At 45.4% G+C, this 16,893-nt stretch overlaps 1 pseudogene; it reads left to right on the top strand.

Annotated features, from left to right (window-relative positions):
* Positions 1–411: 411 nt before the first annotated feature.
* On the top strand, positions 412–990 carry LOC114282684 (dirigent protein 23 pseudogene; annotated as a pseudogene).
* The last annotated feature ends 15,903 nt before the right edge of the window (positions 991–16,893 follow it).

Here is a 16,893-nt window from a genome sequence, read left to right as displayed (position 1 = left end):
AATTCATACAAATCCACATGTATATGGATCTCACGCTCAAAAAAAAGATTTAGTAAAAAGTTTAATAAATTATTTAGAATTCTTAACCTCACACTTTTATACGGTAGTAAAGCTACTTTTTTTTTTTTTTTTTTAATCTTTTTGACATGCTCTCCAATAAAAATACATCTCGCCACTCACCGTCTTGCCTTTAAAAAAAAGACCCCAAATATTGAGAGAGAGAGAGAGAGAGAGAGATGGGTGTGGTTGTAAGAGAAAAGTTAAGTATCATGAAAATTTTTTCATGAAAATGATCATGAAAGATTTATGATTCTTGGATTACCTTTATTAATGTATGGTGCTTTATTCTAAGTGTAATCCAAAGGTCACAAAGCATTCATGATTATTTTCATGAAAGATTTTTCATGATACCTAACATTGTTGGTGGTTCTAATGCTCATGATCTCTCTCATTGTAACCATGCCATGGGTTCAAACCCTTCATGTCGAGCAACCCAATAACCAACTTAGTTGGGCCAAGACACTCAAATCCAAAAAGCAAATCGTAACCAACCTCCAATTGTATTTCCACGACACAGTCAGTGGGAAGACCCCAAGCGCAATGCGCGTGGCTCAATCTTTCTACACCGAAAACACGCCGACCCGTTTCGGAGCCGTGATGATGGCTGATGACCCGTTAACCGAGTCACCCGACCCGTCATCGAAGCTGGTGGGCCGAGCCCAGGGACTGCACGGGTCGGCTGGGCAGACAGAATCGGACTTCGGGTTAATAATGGCTTTGAATTATGGGTTCGTAGATGGGATTTACAATGGAAGCTCTATTAGCATTGTCGGCTTGAACTATATTCTTCATTCGGTCCGAGAAATGGCGGTTGTCGGAGGTACTGGTCTGTTTCGACTGGCTCGCGGGTACGCCGTCACGAAGACCCACTGGTTCGACCCGATCTCTGGGGATGCCATTGTAGGGTACAATGTTACCATTGTTACTTGATCACAAAATTTAATACAATCTTTGAATATTTATTGTGTGAAATTTTGTGATCGGATTTAATGTATTTAGAATTATTCTAATAAAAATGTTATTGTCCTTTAAAAGTGAGTGAGTGATATAGATTTAAAATGCTAAGCATGTTATATTTTTTCTATCACATTTGATTTATTATCTCTTGCAACGTTGAGTAAAAAAATTGATCAAATTTGAGTAAAAATTTGATGAAAATTTTGATTTAATACTGTTTACTCTAGTGCTAAAATAAAATTTTCATCAAATTTTTTTACATTTCTGATTGTTCGGGAGGATGTCTAGGCAGATGTCCTGAAGGTCGTACGGAAATGAATAAAAAAGCTATTAAAGTTACTCTTGAGTGGTGAGAGGGTGATTTATGATCCGGTGTTGGGCCGAGGTATAGACCGAGCAAGTTGAGGGCCCAGCAGAGCATTGGGCCGAGATGATCGACTGTTCACCCGGAGATGGGCTACCAGAACTTGGGCCGGGCAGAGTTTGGACTGAGTGTGTGCTGCCCCGGACCGTGCAGAAGCTGCTTGGCCAGGAAGTGACCGGTCAGACCAGGATGCTCGGTCCGAGGATGGTCGAAACCAGACAGACCGAGAGACCGGCGCTCGGAAAGGCGCGGTCAGCCGAGGTAGTTGATTGACCGGCGAGAAGGCCGACCAAAGGAGGAGCCCGGGCTAGGCTTTGCCGAGATGCCGCCTAGCCCGGTCCTTCATTTCTTTATCCGGTTAGGCGCTTAAGGTATGAAGCATGGTACGACCGAGGTAGGGCAGCTCGGCTGCCGAGCTCCGGCTGTGCTGACAGGCAGTTGAGAGCAGGTGATGAATGGCATGGTTTATGCTGACAGATGGGATAGCAGAGCCACGTGTCAGGAGATGATAGGGAGTGGATATGGGGCTCAGAAGGTATATAAGCATGTCTGCGCCCCCCATACGCGACATACGAACATCTCTGTAAGAAAATCCTTACACTCAAACACTCTCTCCCTTCTCTCTATTCCCTCTAAGGTGTGTGCTAATTTGACCGTCGGAGGGTGTTTCCGGCCACACACCGCCGGGTAGCTCACCGTTATTTGCTCGCAGGTGATCAGATATCGACGGAACTCGGAAGAAAGGAATACGGGCACGCCGGAATATTTGCTCCCCGTACAATTGGCGCCGTCTGTGGGAATCTTGACAGACAAAACCTTGTCTTCCAGGTTCATCTGATCACCATCCATGGCGAACAACGACGAGTTCCCGTTGTCCGCCATCGATGGAGCCACCCCGGAGTATACCCGAAGGAGAGAGGGACCACCTGCCGTCCATCCAATGGCTGACTTGGGGACGCCCACTGGAGGACAGTCAGGTGACGCGCGGGATAAGCGCGGAAGGAGTCATGGGCATTCACGGAGTCCAGACGGTCACCGGCGGAGAGACTCACACGCTAGGCGACTGGAAAGAAAGTTAAGGGACCAAGACGCTGTCATCAGGCGGATGGCGGCGGAGATGGAGGATCTTAAGCGGCATGTCAAAGGGAAAGGTGTAGCTGGAGTGGGAGACCACAGTGAGCGCACCCCATCCCGCCGGTCAGGCGATCAGAGTCAGCGACGTACTCAGTCCATTTCCATCACCAGGAGTTACCAGGTTGGTGATTCCGACATGCGTGCAGAAAAGTCTAGCGCGCAAGACAGCACTTACAAACCCTCACGTCCGGCGACGACGTCGAGGTACTCTTATTCTGCTCAGTCAGAGGATCTACGGGCAGTGTTAAGGGAGCGGGCTCGCCGGCGCGAAGCTCAGAGAATACCTGCTTTCCAGCGGCTCTCCTACGGGGTTCACGGCAGCGAGGAGGTCGGAATGCCTCCACCCCGCCCAGCAATGCCAATATTCGAAGATACAGACTTGGCAAGGCTGAGTGCCACTCCTTTTTCCCTGGAAATAGAAACAACGCCGCTTCCGGCAGGCTTCCACCAGCCTAAGTTCACACTTTACGACGGAAAAACCGATCCGTACATGCATGTGAGCCACTTCCGACAGGTTATGGCCGGACATCGGCGCAATGACGGACTTATGTGCCTAATCTTCCCGTCAAGTTTAGGCGAGCTGGGCCTAAAGTGGTTCGAGAGGTTGCCGGAAGGGAGCATACAAAGGTGGCATCAGTTGGCCGAGGCGTTTGTTACGCGCTTCAAAACCAACACAAAAACACCAAAGGAAGTCGATCACTTGCTAAGTGTCAAGATGGAACCGTGCGACACACTGAAGGCGTACAATTCAAGGTATTGGGAAACCTTCAACGAGATCTTAGACTGCCCGGTCAACCTTGCTATCACGCAATATAAGCGCGGTCTCCCGGTCGGACATAGACTGCGGGACTCGCTTACCATGCACTAACCGACCTCCATGGGCCAGCTCATGCAGCGCATCAATGAGCACATCCGAGTAGAGGATGATGCGTCGGCTTCCACCGTGAAGGCCACTCCGGTCGGAACAGACAAGAAGACAGCAGGCAAGGTGCACGCGGTTGGGCAAGAGTCCAACCGCTCGAATGACCGAGCAGAGGAATCAGACCGAGGTTCAAATCGAAAAAATCGGGGTAGAGGACGTCGGAATGACCGGGATGATTACCCCCGAGATGACGTTGAGGACGCGAACAGAAGAATGAAGGCAAGGACTGGCATAACCACGGTCTTCAAGATTCCAATCTATCGCATACTTAGTGAAATCCGAGACGAGGAGTATGTCCGGTTTCCTGCTAAGTTGGGCGATGGACAAAAGGGCTACAATCCGCGGTATCGTTGTACGTTTCACCGGGAGAGGGGCCACCGGACTGAGGATTGTTTGCCTCTGCGACAACACTTGGAAGAACTGGTTGCGGCCGGGCATCTGGACCTTTACATTGATGGCGGAGTGAAACCGAATCAGGCTCCGGTCGATCCCAGGGGACAGGACGACCGAGATGCACCACCACAGGGAGTTATTAATGTCATCCACGGAATCGTGGAACCGGAGCGTGTTTGCGAACTCCGGGGCATGATTAAGAAGGCAGAGCATATGAGGGAGGTTTTTCCAGTACAGCCTGCCATCAAAAGGGGGAAGACAGAAGAGAAAGACGTGATCAGTTTCACCTCAAGAGATTTAGAGCGTATCCAGACGCCGCACAACGATGCTCTTGTCGTAACACTACGCGTCAAAGAATTTGATGTTAGACGGATCTTGATCGATCAGGGAAGCTCGGTCGAGATCATGTCTTATGATGCGTTCAAACAGCTCAAACTCCGCGAGACAGACTTGGCTCCGGCCACTTCGCCACTGGTTGGATTTAACTCGCAGCCGGAGTGGCCATTGGGAAAGATTATCCTGCTGGTCAAAGCGGGATCTGTGGTCAAGCAAGTAGAGTTTTGGGTGCTACAAGTGCCTTCAACATACAACCTTATCCTTGGAAGAGGATGGCTTCACGCCATGCAAGCCGTAGCATCGACCTACCACCAGGTGATGAGATTCCCCTCGGCTATGGGGGCAATCGAGGAGATTTGGGGAGACCAGGTCATGTCCAAGCAATGCTTCGTGGCGGTCAACGGGAGCCGGGCTGCCAAAGGATTCGTTCAAATGATCGAGGGACCGGAGGACCAGAGTGTCTTGGATGATGTTGGCACCAAAGCCGAAGACAAGGCTGTTGAAGAATTGGTTGAGGTGCGGATAGATGCCGAGCAGCCGGACAGATTCTTCTTGCTCGGTTCGAGTCTCTCGGCTATGGAGAGAACCGAGATGATTGAGTTTTTGATGGCTAATATCAAAGTCTTTGCATGGTCGCCCTACGACATGCCTGGCCTTGACCCAAGTTTTATCTGCCATCACCTCAATGTCCTCCCTGGAGCAAAGCCAGTCATCCAGCGAACAAGGAGATCGGCGCTGCATCACGCCGAGGTAGTAGCAGAGGAAGTAAAAAACTTACTTGAGGCACGAGCAATACAGGAAGTGCACTACCCTCGGTGGATTTCCAACACGGTAGTGGTGCCTAAGAAGAATGGAAAGTGGCGAGTTTGTGTCGACTACAAGACAGTCAACCGAGCTTGTCCAAAAGACAGCTTCCCTTTGCCGCGCATTGACCAGCTAGTGGATTTGACGGCTGGACACAATCGGCTCAGTTTCTTGGATGCGTACCGCGGCTATCACCAGATTGCCATGCATGGGCCTGACCAAGAGATCACCTCTTTCACGACTCCAAGGGGACTCTTTTGCTATCGAGTTATGCCTTTTGGTTTGAAAAACGCCGGGGCAACCTTTCAGAGGATGGTGACCAAAATGTTTGCTCCTTTGCTCGGTCGGACAATGGAGGCTTACATCGATGATATGGTGGTAAAGAGCCGACGTGAGGCAAACCATTTGTCCGACTTAACCGAGATGTTCGCCATTCTGAAGAAGCACAAGCTGCGCTTGAACGCCTCTAAGTGTGCCTTTGGTGTGGGATCCGGGAAATTTTTGGGTTTCTTAGTCACGAACCGAGGCATCGAAGCAGACCCCACTCAGATTAGAGCCGTGCAAGAGTTGAAGCAGCCCAGCTCGGCTAAGAACGTGCAGCATCTGGCCGGGATGGCCGCCGCGCTCAATCAATTTATAAGCCGGTCATCAGATCGCTGCCGCCCTTTCTTTCAAGCATTGAAGTCAAAGTTCTCATGGGATGACGAGTGTGACCGAGCTTTGGCCGAGCTCAAGGATTATTTGTCTTCTCCGCCACTGTTGGTTACACCAGAGCCCGGTGAGGAACTCTACCTTTACCTTGCCGTCTCCCAGCACGCAGTAAGTGCGGTGTTAGTCCGGGCTAAAGGGATCAAGCACCTCCCAATTTTTTACGTAAGTAAGACCTTGCTGCCGGCTGAGACGAGGTACTTGCCTCTGGAAAAGCTTGCGTTGGCATTGATGATGGCTTCGAGGAAATTGGCACATTATTTTGACGCCCATACCATCGTCGTACTGACCGAGTTTCCCCTCAAAGCCTTGTTTGAGCGCGCAGACTTTTCAAGCCGAATTTTAAAATGGGCGGTCGAGTTGGGACAGTTCGATGTGAAGTTCCAGCCGCGCACCGCAATCAAAGCCCAAACCTTGGCCGATTTTGTTGCCGAGTTCTCACCTGGTACTCATCCGGTATGCCCGGTCGATATTGCCGAGGAAGATGATGAGACGCACACAATGCCAACCGAGGAACAACCAGCTGAAGAAGGTCGCGCCGCGGAGTTAGCGCGCACCTTCGAAGTTCCCTTAATTTGCACGGTAATACCACCCGGTGATGCGATGACGGAGTTGTGTATCACCAACCCATCCACTCTGTCCGGCACCGCATCACCAAGGGAGGAAGGAATGGTTCCACACAGCTCAGAACTTGATGATTCGCCTACGGACTTGGGCATTCTGAACCGACTTGCTGAGTCCGGTGCCGAATCATCAAGGGGGGGAGGAATGGTTCCAGATAGCTCAGAACCTGCGGCCGGCTTCACACCGCAACCTGGTGATTCGCCTACGGACTTGAGCATTACGGACCAACTTGCTGAGTCCGGTGTCGAATCACCAAGGGGCACTGACTTTGAACCGGCCAACACCAAACTTGACACCGCACAGCCGAGCAGTTGTGATCCCATTGCCCTTCGCAACTCTCAGGACCCATCTGACTGTTGGAAGCTTTTTGTGGGGGACATGTGGAAGCTTTTTGTTGATGGGGCGTCCAACCGTCATGGTGCAGGCCTAGGTATCGTTCTTATATCCCCGGACGGCCTAACCATCGAGCATTCTATCACACTCGGCTTCCCGGCGTCTAACAACGAGGCTGAGTACGAGGCGCTTCTTGCTGGGCTCAAGAGCGCAATTCAAATGAAGGCTGCCGAGCTTCTGGTATATAGTGATTCCCAGCTTGTGGTTAACCAAGTTTCAGGGATTTATGAAGCGAAGGACGACAGGATGGCGAAGTACCAAGCTCTGGTCAGGGACCATATCAAGCAGTTTGAGGCAATCAGAGTCCAACGGATTGGCCGGGAAGAAAACAGTCGGGCTGATGAACTCGCCGGCCTCGCTTCCATGGTAGATAGCACGTCTCCAAACCCCCTATTGATTGACTTTCTTCCGCGGCCAAGCATTGAAAACGCCGGCCAGACGGATGTACTCTGCGCCGAGCTAGGTCCTTCATGGATGGACCCCTTAATCTTGTTCCTCAGGGACCGGACTCTTCCAGCGGACAAGAAAGAAGCACACAAAATCCGAGTGAAGTCAGAGCGGTTTTGGCTCTCTCCGTCAGGCGCGTTGTATAAGAAGTCCTTCACCGGTCCGTATCTCAAGTGCGTGCACCCGAACAGTGTGGAGGCCTTCTTGTTTGAAGTTCATGAAGGCATTTGTGGCAGCCACATCGGCGGCAGGTCCTTGGCCTACCGAGCTATTTCGCAGGGGTACTGGTGGCCGTGCATGCAGGCCGACGCGCAAAAATATGTCCGCAGGTGCGAGAAATGCCAGAAATTCGCCCATCAGATCCACCAGCCCGCCAGGGAACTTCTTCCCCTCACCAGTCCTTGGCCTTTCGCCATGTGGGGGCTAGATATAGTGGGACCATTACCAACAGCACCGGGCAACCGGAAATTCTTCATCGCGGCCACAGATTACTTCACAAAGTGGGTTGAAGCTGAGCCCTTGGCAACCATCAAAGAGAAAGACGTGAAGAGATTTGTCTGGCAGAACGTTGTCACACGGTTTGGTGTCCCCAAGATTTTGATCTCTGACAACGGCACCCAGTTTGACGGTCGCCTATTCAGAGGATTTTGTGAAGATCTGAAGATAGAATTCTACAACTCCACCCCGGCCTACCCGCAGTCCAATGGTCAAGCCGAAGCATCAAACAAGACTATACTGGATGGGTTGAAGAAACGGTTGGAAAAGGCTAAGGGCAAGTGGGCTGAAGAATTACCGAGCGTCTTTTGGGCATACCGAACAACCCCGCGATGTTCGACCGGGGAAACTCCATTTGCTTTGGCTTATGGCATGGAGGCGGTCATACCCTTGGAAGTTGAAATGCCCACCCTCAGAACTGAGAGTTTTGAGCCCGAACTAAATGCCGAGGCTATTGCCTTGGAGTTGGACCTAGCGGAAGAGCGCCGGGAGAAAGCCCTCATCCATGTGGCCGCCTACCAACAAGAGCTCTCCAAGAAGTATAACAAGACAGTGCACCCCAGACCGTTCAAAGTTGGGGATTGGGTTTTGAGGAAGATTATGGGCAACACCCTGGTGCCAGGAGAAGGCAAACTAGGGGCAAATTGGGAAGGACCCTATAAGATCACTGGTCTGGCTGGCAAGGGGGCTTACCACTTGGAAGATCTAGAGGGAAGAGCCATACCCCGGCCATGGAATGCGGCCAACTTGAAATTGTATTATTTTTAAGCTTTTTACTTTCTTCTTTTTGTAAAGCAATTTTTTGGCTTGCAAAGCAGAATGTAATTCTTTTTGTCAAATTATAGAAGTCATTTTGCTTTAGCACTTGAATTATTGTTTTAATGTTACGAACCGAGATGGTGTGTTCCGGTTGGAAGAGTTGGTGTTTTGTCCAACTTGGGATTCCCAACCGAGATGGTGTGTTCCGGTTGGAAGAGTTGGTGTTTTGTCCAACTTGGGATTCCCAACCGAGATGGTGTGTTCCGGTTGGAAGAGTTGGTGTCTTGTCCAACTTGGGATTCCCAACCGAGATGGTGTGTTCCGGTTGGAAGAGTTGGTGTTTTGTCCAACTTGGGATTCCCAACCGAGATGGTGTGTTCCGGTTGGAAGAGTTGGTGTTTTGTCCAACTTAGGATTCCCAACCGAGATGGTGTGTTCCGGTTGGAAGAGTTGGTGTCTTGTCCAACTTAGGACTCCCAACCGAGATGGTTTACTCCGGTTGGAAGAGTTGGTGTTTTGTCCAACTTTGGATTCCCAACCGAGATGGTGTATTCCGGTTGGAAGAGTTGGTGTTTTGTCCAACTTAGGATTCCCAACCGAGATGGTGTACTCCGGTTGGAAGAGTTGGTGTCTTGTCCAACTTTGGATTCCCAACCGAGATGATGTACTCCGGTTGGAAGTGTTGATTTGTTCGACTTAGTTACAGCCGAAGTGGCTACTTCGGTTCATGAAGTTGTCTTGTTCTGCTGAAGTGCTTAGACCGTGTTATGCATTCTGGTTCGATGAGTTATACTGAGATGTTTTGCTGAAGACAGAACTAATTACAACCGCGCAGACACTTGCAAAAATTTGAATTTTTCATTGATAAGAAATTCATTACAAACGGAGGGGACAGAGCCCGGTTACATTAAAAAAAAAAAGTTGGAAGCAAAAATACATAAATAAGGAAAAAGAACACTAAACTAGGGGGGAGAGATTGGCGAACTCGTCTTCGCCGGCATCAAGGTTGACGGTAGGGCTGACTTCTTGGGCACCGGGCTCAGCACTGCCGAGCTGTTCTGGCACCTCGGCCTCCTCTGCCTCCGAATCTGTGTCGTCCTCTCCATCTTCAAGTCCCTCCTCGGCCTCCGCTTGCAGAGCGCTGAATACGTCATTTGCGTAAGGCACAAGGCAGACCGGTAGAGAAGCTGCGGGAGGGTTGGCAAATACGTCGGTGTCGGAGCCTTGGCCGAGGTGTTCACAGGCGGACTTCCAACCGGCCTTGAAGTAGATGTCTTGTGTTGCAAAGACCTGCTTCTTGTAGTTCTGCTCGGCCTCGTTGAACCCAGCGTTGTTGGCAGCCCGGCAAGCCTTCCTTTTCGCCTTCTTCAAAGTGTCAACCTCGGCCTGGAGCTCGTTTTGTTTTTTCTCGGCTGCATTCAGTTGACCGAGCAGCCTGTTATTATCATGGTTGGCCATCTCGAGAGAAGCTTTAGCCCGGCCGAGCTCGGCTTGAAGGCTTTCAACCTGGCTGGCTGTGTCATTGGCTTTCTGCCTAAGCCGGTGGATGCGCTCCAAGACCAAATGTTGTTTCTGAATGGCCTGCACAAAGAAGCAAAGTACATCAGAAAGGGGACCGAGCAAGAAGGACCGAGCAAACACTTGTGAAATGTTAAAAAGAACGCCGACTTACCTTGGCCATGGACTTCACGGAAGATTTTACCAGCCGGGTGTCAGGGACGTGGTCACTGCCTACCACGTCGCCCGGTAGGAGAAATGCTTTGGAGAGATCGAAGGCGAGCAAATGTTCTTTTTCAGCCTTGATCGAAGCAGTCGCCGGGATGTCCTGTCCCCGGTGCTTCAGCTGAGGACGCCAAGCGGGCACGGGAGCAGGAGTTTCAGCTGGATGTTCGGTTATCAGCTCGGCGACGAGCTCGGCGGAGGGATCTGCCCTTGGTCTTTTTCCAGCCCGGCGCGCTTCTCTGGCAGATTGCCCGGCAGCTGGAGCTGGAGAAGCAAGGGCTACCACGACTACACTCGATTGACCGGCAGCCGGGGAGCGGGTGGTGACGCTCGGTATCTCGGCTGAGGTCGCGGTTAGGAGGTTTTTGATCCGAGATCTTTTGGCCATTTCTTGCTCGTCGGTTAACCGGATTAATGGGACGTCTGGTAGGGTTGGATCTGGAGGTGGCGAAGGAGCTCTGAGGAAGTCAGTTACTCTAGTCCGGCGCGGAGCAGAATATTTGTAAGTCGGTGTGTAGCCGAGCAATTCGTTGCAGTCTCGGTGACGGTACCTAAGCACGGCCTGAATTGCCTCGACGTTGGGGAATTGGTAGTTGGCTTGCAAGGCTTGGATAGCTGCAAAAGAAACAGGGAAACCGGTTAGTTAAACTAAAGAATTAAGTTCACCGAGCAAGTTTGAGTGGCTTACATGAAGAACCGAAGTCCTTGCTTATGAACCAGCCCGGCACCTCGGCTGTTTCGTAATTGCCGGTCACCCAGAAAAAATCATCGTCGTGCATATCTTTGTCCGGGGTGCCGGTTACGATTTTTTCCTTGCCCGGTCTTATTTTCAAGTAGTAAGCCAGGCCGTCACCGGTGTGGCCCATTGTGTATTGCCTCAATATCTCGGCTAGGCCTAAGTTGGTGCCTAGCCGTTGGTTCAATTCGTGCACACCGTTGATTATTCTGTAAGTGTTGGTGGACACCTGTGTGGGTGCCAGCCCGGTGCGGCGGAGGAACTCGGTTATAAGAGGGTTGAGCGGGAAACGAAGACCCCCTTCAACGATGGATAGCACGGTGAAGGGGCACTCCTCCCTACCCCAAGGTGTGGTCTCCTCTTCTGCGAGCTGCAGGTGGACATCGGCCGGGACGCCGTAGTCCTCCCTGAACGTAGCCAGCGCAGCCGGAGTATCCACTAGGAAGCGGAACTTCCCCATTTTGGTCGGCTTAGTGTATCCCGGCTGAGGGGTTTGGCTCTGGGTATTGGATGTTGCCCGGTCCTGAGAGCCTCAGGAATGACAGTGGTCCCCTTGGACTCTGCAGGAAAAGGATGGCAAGTGTTAGCGCGGTCGCGCGAAGGTGCTGGATTTAGCTCGGTCATTAAGTGTGCCAAACCACCTCGGTTGTCTATTCTATCTAAGGAGCCCGGTCGCCCAAGCGGACCAGATGTTAGCCCGGTTGAACGGCCAAGTCCTTTTGTTATCTCGGTTTTCGCCTTGGTTGAAACAAACATGTTGTTATCCCGGTTTGGTCGGTTTTTTGGATCAAAAGAAGGCCCAAAGCCCGGTTCACCCCAGTTCTTCAGTGTTCTTCAGGAAGATGAAGAACACCAAGAACAGTTGGGGCGTTTGGGACGGATTCCATGGCCTTTGCCCTAAATGCTACGTTTTTATGCCCTAATGTGTGTAAAATGAAAGAAAATAGCAACTAGGGGGATCAAAAACCTTACCTTTGGAGGTTGGGGGCAGTTCTTCCAAGAGTGAGAAATGGCAGTCGAGATAGAGTAGAGGGCTTGAGCTCTGGATCGTCAGGAAGTATAAAGGCAGTAGGAAGAAACGGCTTGAGGAGGGTGATGTATATGTAAGGGTGAAAGGCCGCCCAAATTCAAAAATCTGACAAGAACGGCGGGTTGGCTTCTCGATGACCAATGGGAGCTCGCCACGTGTCCCCATTTATGGCTACGTCAAGATTGAAGCGACGGGATGAAGAGACGAAGAGCCAGCCGAGCTACTTTCGACGAAAAGGCTGTAAGCCGAGGAACATGACCGGGGAAGGATAGCAGATTAGCTCGGTGAAGGCTTGGCGACTTGACGACCAGAGAAATGTTATCTCGGTCGAAGTGAATAATCCCAGTCACGCTTTCGCGGACGGGATTAAGGGGCAATTGAGAGGGTGATTTATGATCCGGTGTTGGGCCGAGGTATAGACCGAGCAAGTTGAGGGCCCAGCAGAGCATTGGGTCGAGATGATCGACTGTTCACCCGGAGATGGGCTACCAGAACTTGGGCCGGGCAGAGTTTGGACTGAGTGTGTGCTGCCCCGGACCGTGCAGAAGCTGCTTGGCCAGGAAGTGACCGGTCAGACCAGGATGCTCGGTCCGAGGATGGTCGAAACCAGACAGACCGAGAGACCGGCGCTCGGAAAGGCGCGGTCAGCCGAGGTAGTTGATTGACCGGCGAGAAGGCCGACCAAAGGAGGAGCCCGGGCTAGGCTTTGCCGAGATGCCGCCTAGCCCGGTCCTTCATTTCTTTATCCGGTTAGGCGCTTAAGGTATGAAGCATGGTACGACCGAGGTAGGGCAGCTCGGCTGCCGAGCTCCGGCTGTGCTGACAGGCAGTTGAGAGCAGGTGATGAATGTCATGGTTTATGCTGATAGATGGGATAGCAGAGCCACGTGTCAGGAGATGACAGGGAGTGGATATGGGGCTCAGAAGGTATATAAGCATGTCTGCGCCCCCCATACGCGACATACGAACATCTCTGTAAGAAAATCCTTACACTCAAACACTCTCTCCCTTCTCTCTATTCCCTCTAAGGTGTGTGCTAATTTGACCGTCGGAGGGTGTTTCCGGCCACACACCGCCGGGTAGCTCACCGTTATTTGCTCGCAGGTGATCAGATATCGACGGAACTCGGAAGAAAGGAATACGGGCACGCCGGAATATTTGCTCCCCGTACAAGTGGATATTTGGAAAGATGTTTGACTCAACGGTAACAATTTAAATTTGATGAAAGATGAAAGACTCTCTTTATTTGTTAAAATTTTTAGTTCTTTTTTTTTTTCTATTTAATATGAATATGGTGAAAGGGTTGAAGTGCCAAAATGAGACACTTTTCATCAAATTCAAATTTAATGAATTTTCTCATGTTGGATTGGATATCCTCTATTGCAAAAATAACATATTACATGGTAAACCCAGTGGTGAACCCAGTGGTGAGGAGAATGTTAGGATTTGAGCTGATGGAGTTTATTAACAAACTAATACTCTATAATCTTGACAAAAAATTTAGTTGTAATATAATTTTACTAACAAACTAATATTCTACAATCTTGGCAAAAAAATAAAAAATAAAAAGCAGAAAAATGTGATAGGTGTAACATTGCTCAATCTGAAGTAGCATAGTTTGTTATTTAAAATTTTACTCAGAAATGAAGTATATGATACAAATTTAAATTTAGTGTTATGTAAATTATACCTAAAATTAATCTAGTACGTATATTTTACATTTAATAAAATTTTAAATGATCTTTTAATGGTTTTAAAACAATTTCGTAAGAAAAGGGAAAGGGTGGCATAGAGGAATCAGGATTCTCACTGTTCTTTTTAAACTTGATGCAAAATTTTGTGTAATTTTATAGTGATTTTATTTCAATTTTAAATTTGGCCATTTGAATTAAAGTTTTTTCATTGTTTGTCATGTAACAAGATTGAAACACAAAAGTACAACAAAAACCCTTGGTCTATGACGAGTGGAGTATCTGGGTGGAAGACTCAAAGTACTGATCAACTTGTTTTTGTTTGGATTTTTAGGATTTATTTTTTAGAAAATTAAAATTAAATTTTTTCATATTTCTTTATTTTTTAATATTCTAGATAATTTTTTTTTTAATTTTTAGATACACCTAATACAAATACACTTAAAAAGTATAATATTTGTGAAAAAAATCTTTAGAAAACTCACTAAATACCAAAAATATAAATAAAAAAAATATGAGAATTCAGAACGTTTTCGTATTCTTGTGTATATATATATATATTTTTTAAAATATTTTTTTTATAAATATTTTACATTTAGATATATCTAAGTAAGATGCATCTAAAAAAGTAAAAAAAATTACTTAAAATTTTAAAAATAATCACTAAAAACAAAAATAAAAAACTCAACTTTTAAAAAATTGAATTCATAAAATTGAAACTAAACACACTAAATCTTAACAAAGAATAATTAACTCACCATTTTGTCTGTTGATTATGTTATTAGATGAATTTCATCATTTTTCCAACAAATGCAGTTTTACTCTCTTTTTCTAAGAATCTAAGAATCTAATTCTACACAGGAAATTAGATCCAACAATGCATAGAAATTTAACAACCATCACGAGGTAGACGTACAAAAATAAAATAAAATAAAATTATAAAATCATAAATTTGATAAAATCTAAGCTAATTTGACAAAAATAAATGTTAAAAATATGTTTTTAAATTTTTAAAAATTATTTCTACCCATTAAAGATAAAATTATGTAAAATTGATAAATCTTTTAAACATATATTTATTTATTTATTACCAAATTAATTTTTATTAAGTGTTTAGATGATGATCATATAATGGGTAGTTTTTATTTTCATTAAATTAGTTTCTATTTTTTCAAAAGTCAAATATGGCGACAATTTGATATCATTATTAAACCAATATCCATTAAATCAAAAAATCTAAAAAAAAAAACATTTCATATATTAAATATATCGATTACATATTACAATCCTAACATCTACTCATAATCATCATCTAAACACATAATAAAAAATAATTTCGTAAAAAAAAAATAAATATCTAAAAGATTTATCAATTTTATATAATTTTATCTATGGTAGGTAGAAATAATTTTTAAAAATTTAAAAATATTTTTTTGACATTTATTTTTGTCAAATTAAATTATATTTTATCAAATTGACGATTTTGCCCTTAAAATTAAGCAATGTTATCTTCAATTATCCTTATTTGAAATAAGATTCAAAATCCATAATCAAATGAGTCACAATTAAAAAATCAAAAATCAAAGTGACACGAGTCCCAAATTATAGAGACGGTTAGTATATTTCGTTCTATAATAAAAATCCTAATAATGCAAAGAAATTATTATTATTATTATTATTATTATTATTATTTTAGGATTAACCTTCTCTCACCTCCGATAGAAAAATATACAGAGTGGCAAACTCGACTACACCAGATGGTTGAAAATCAGGGTTCACAAAGACCAATTTTTGCATTTTCCTTTTTCTTTTCTTTTTTTCGTTTTTTGGGTGAATGATTACATTACACTATGATGGAACAACAAAGCATAGCCACATTTTCTCAATGGGTCTAACTTGTTTTTGGTTAGAGGTTAAGATCGGACCCTTCAGTCCACTCCATAAGCCTATTTTTAAGTTTCATTTCAATAATTCGAATTATTCAAATTTTAGAATTTGTCAAATATATTATAACTATAAAAAATTAAGTCGATCGAATAATGGCAATTACGCGTTTGAATCAATTTTATATGAATCGTTTATTTTTCCACTATCTATTTTTTTTATACAAAATTGATTCGAACACGTAGTTATCGTTATCCGATCGCCTTGATTTTTTACAAGAATAATATATTCGACGAATTCTAAAATGTGAACAGTTTGAATTATTAAAACGGAATCCAAAAGTAGACCCACCGAATAAACTGAAAGATCCAATCTCGATCTCCAACTAAAGACAACGACAAGCTGGACCTTTCCCAATTCATTTCCCTTCCACATGCAAAAAACTATAAGGTGTACAGTTTTGGCCACAATTGAGTTCACTTTCTTGAGTTTTGTTTTGTTTTACTGCAGTGTGCCAAATAATGTTTTGCATCTTTTGTGTTGTTAGAGCATTAATTATAACAGTAGTCAAAGTTAAAATATGGTAATTTGAGTTGATTTGGGCTTTTTAGTGGCATGTCATAGCAACTATCAAATTTGATAATTGTCAAAATTTATGTTAAATCTGGCATAAGTTTTGACAAATGTCAAATCTGCTAGCTCAGTCAAAATCAATTGATTTTTTTCATTCCTTCCTTCTCTTCCTTCCTTTCTCATCCTTTTAACAAATCAAATTTTTTTTAAAAAAAAACAAATGAAATTCACCAAACCAAAAAAAAAAATTATACAAATTTCACCAAAATTTTGTTAAATAGAATCAAACAACAACAACAATGTATGCACATGCCGATTGCGTCAGATATTACATAAAGTGGTCATCCTGCAGATGTCCTAGGGGATGACCTCAATAGTTTAGAGTAGTTGTCCTGAAAAATGTCCTGATCTTGGTTGGGATTATGCCAAAATGGCTTTGCACCATTGAAATTTTATTGCTATAATTTGACAATTTATTACTGTAGCATGTCAAATTATAATTTTGTCAATACTATAATAACAATTACCATTAGAGATGCTCTTAGAATGACCTTTTAATGTCATCTTTTACCTTGAAAATGGTTTGTAAGGTACAAATTTTAAATGAATGTAAAATTTGTATATTGTGAGTTATACTTAAATTGAATCTTGTTTACTTATTTAATTATGAATAAAATTACAATTTTTTTTTCTTTCTCATATGTAGCCCAACTGCTTGGTGGATTATACATCCTAGAAACTAAAAACTTTTATTGTTTCGCTTCCCTACCCACTTCATTGCGTTGCTCAACATGAGACTAAATAGTTCTATTTTATCATAATTTTTTTTACAGAACTATCCATCAAAATGATATGGTACTA

The sequence above is a fragment of the Camellia sinensis genome, chromosome 5 (assembly GCF_055761805.1).
Source record: "Camellia sinensis isolate YWXY chromosome 5, ASM5576180v1, whole genome shotgun sequence".
Lineage (NCBI taxonomy): Eukaryota > Viridiplantae > Streptophyta > Magnoliopsida > Ericales > Theaceae > Camellia > Camellia sinensis.
Note: the sequence above shows the minus strand (reverse complement) of the source record. Positions and strands in the feature narration are given on the sequence as shown.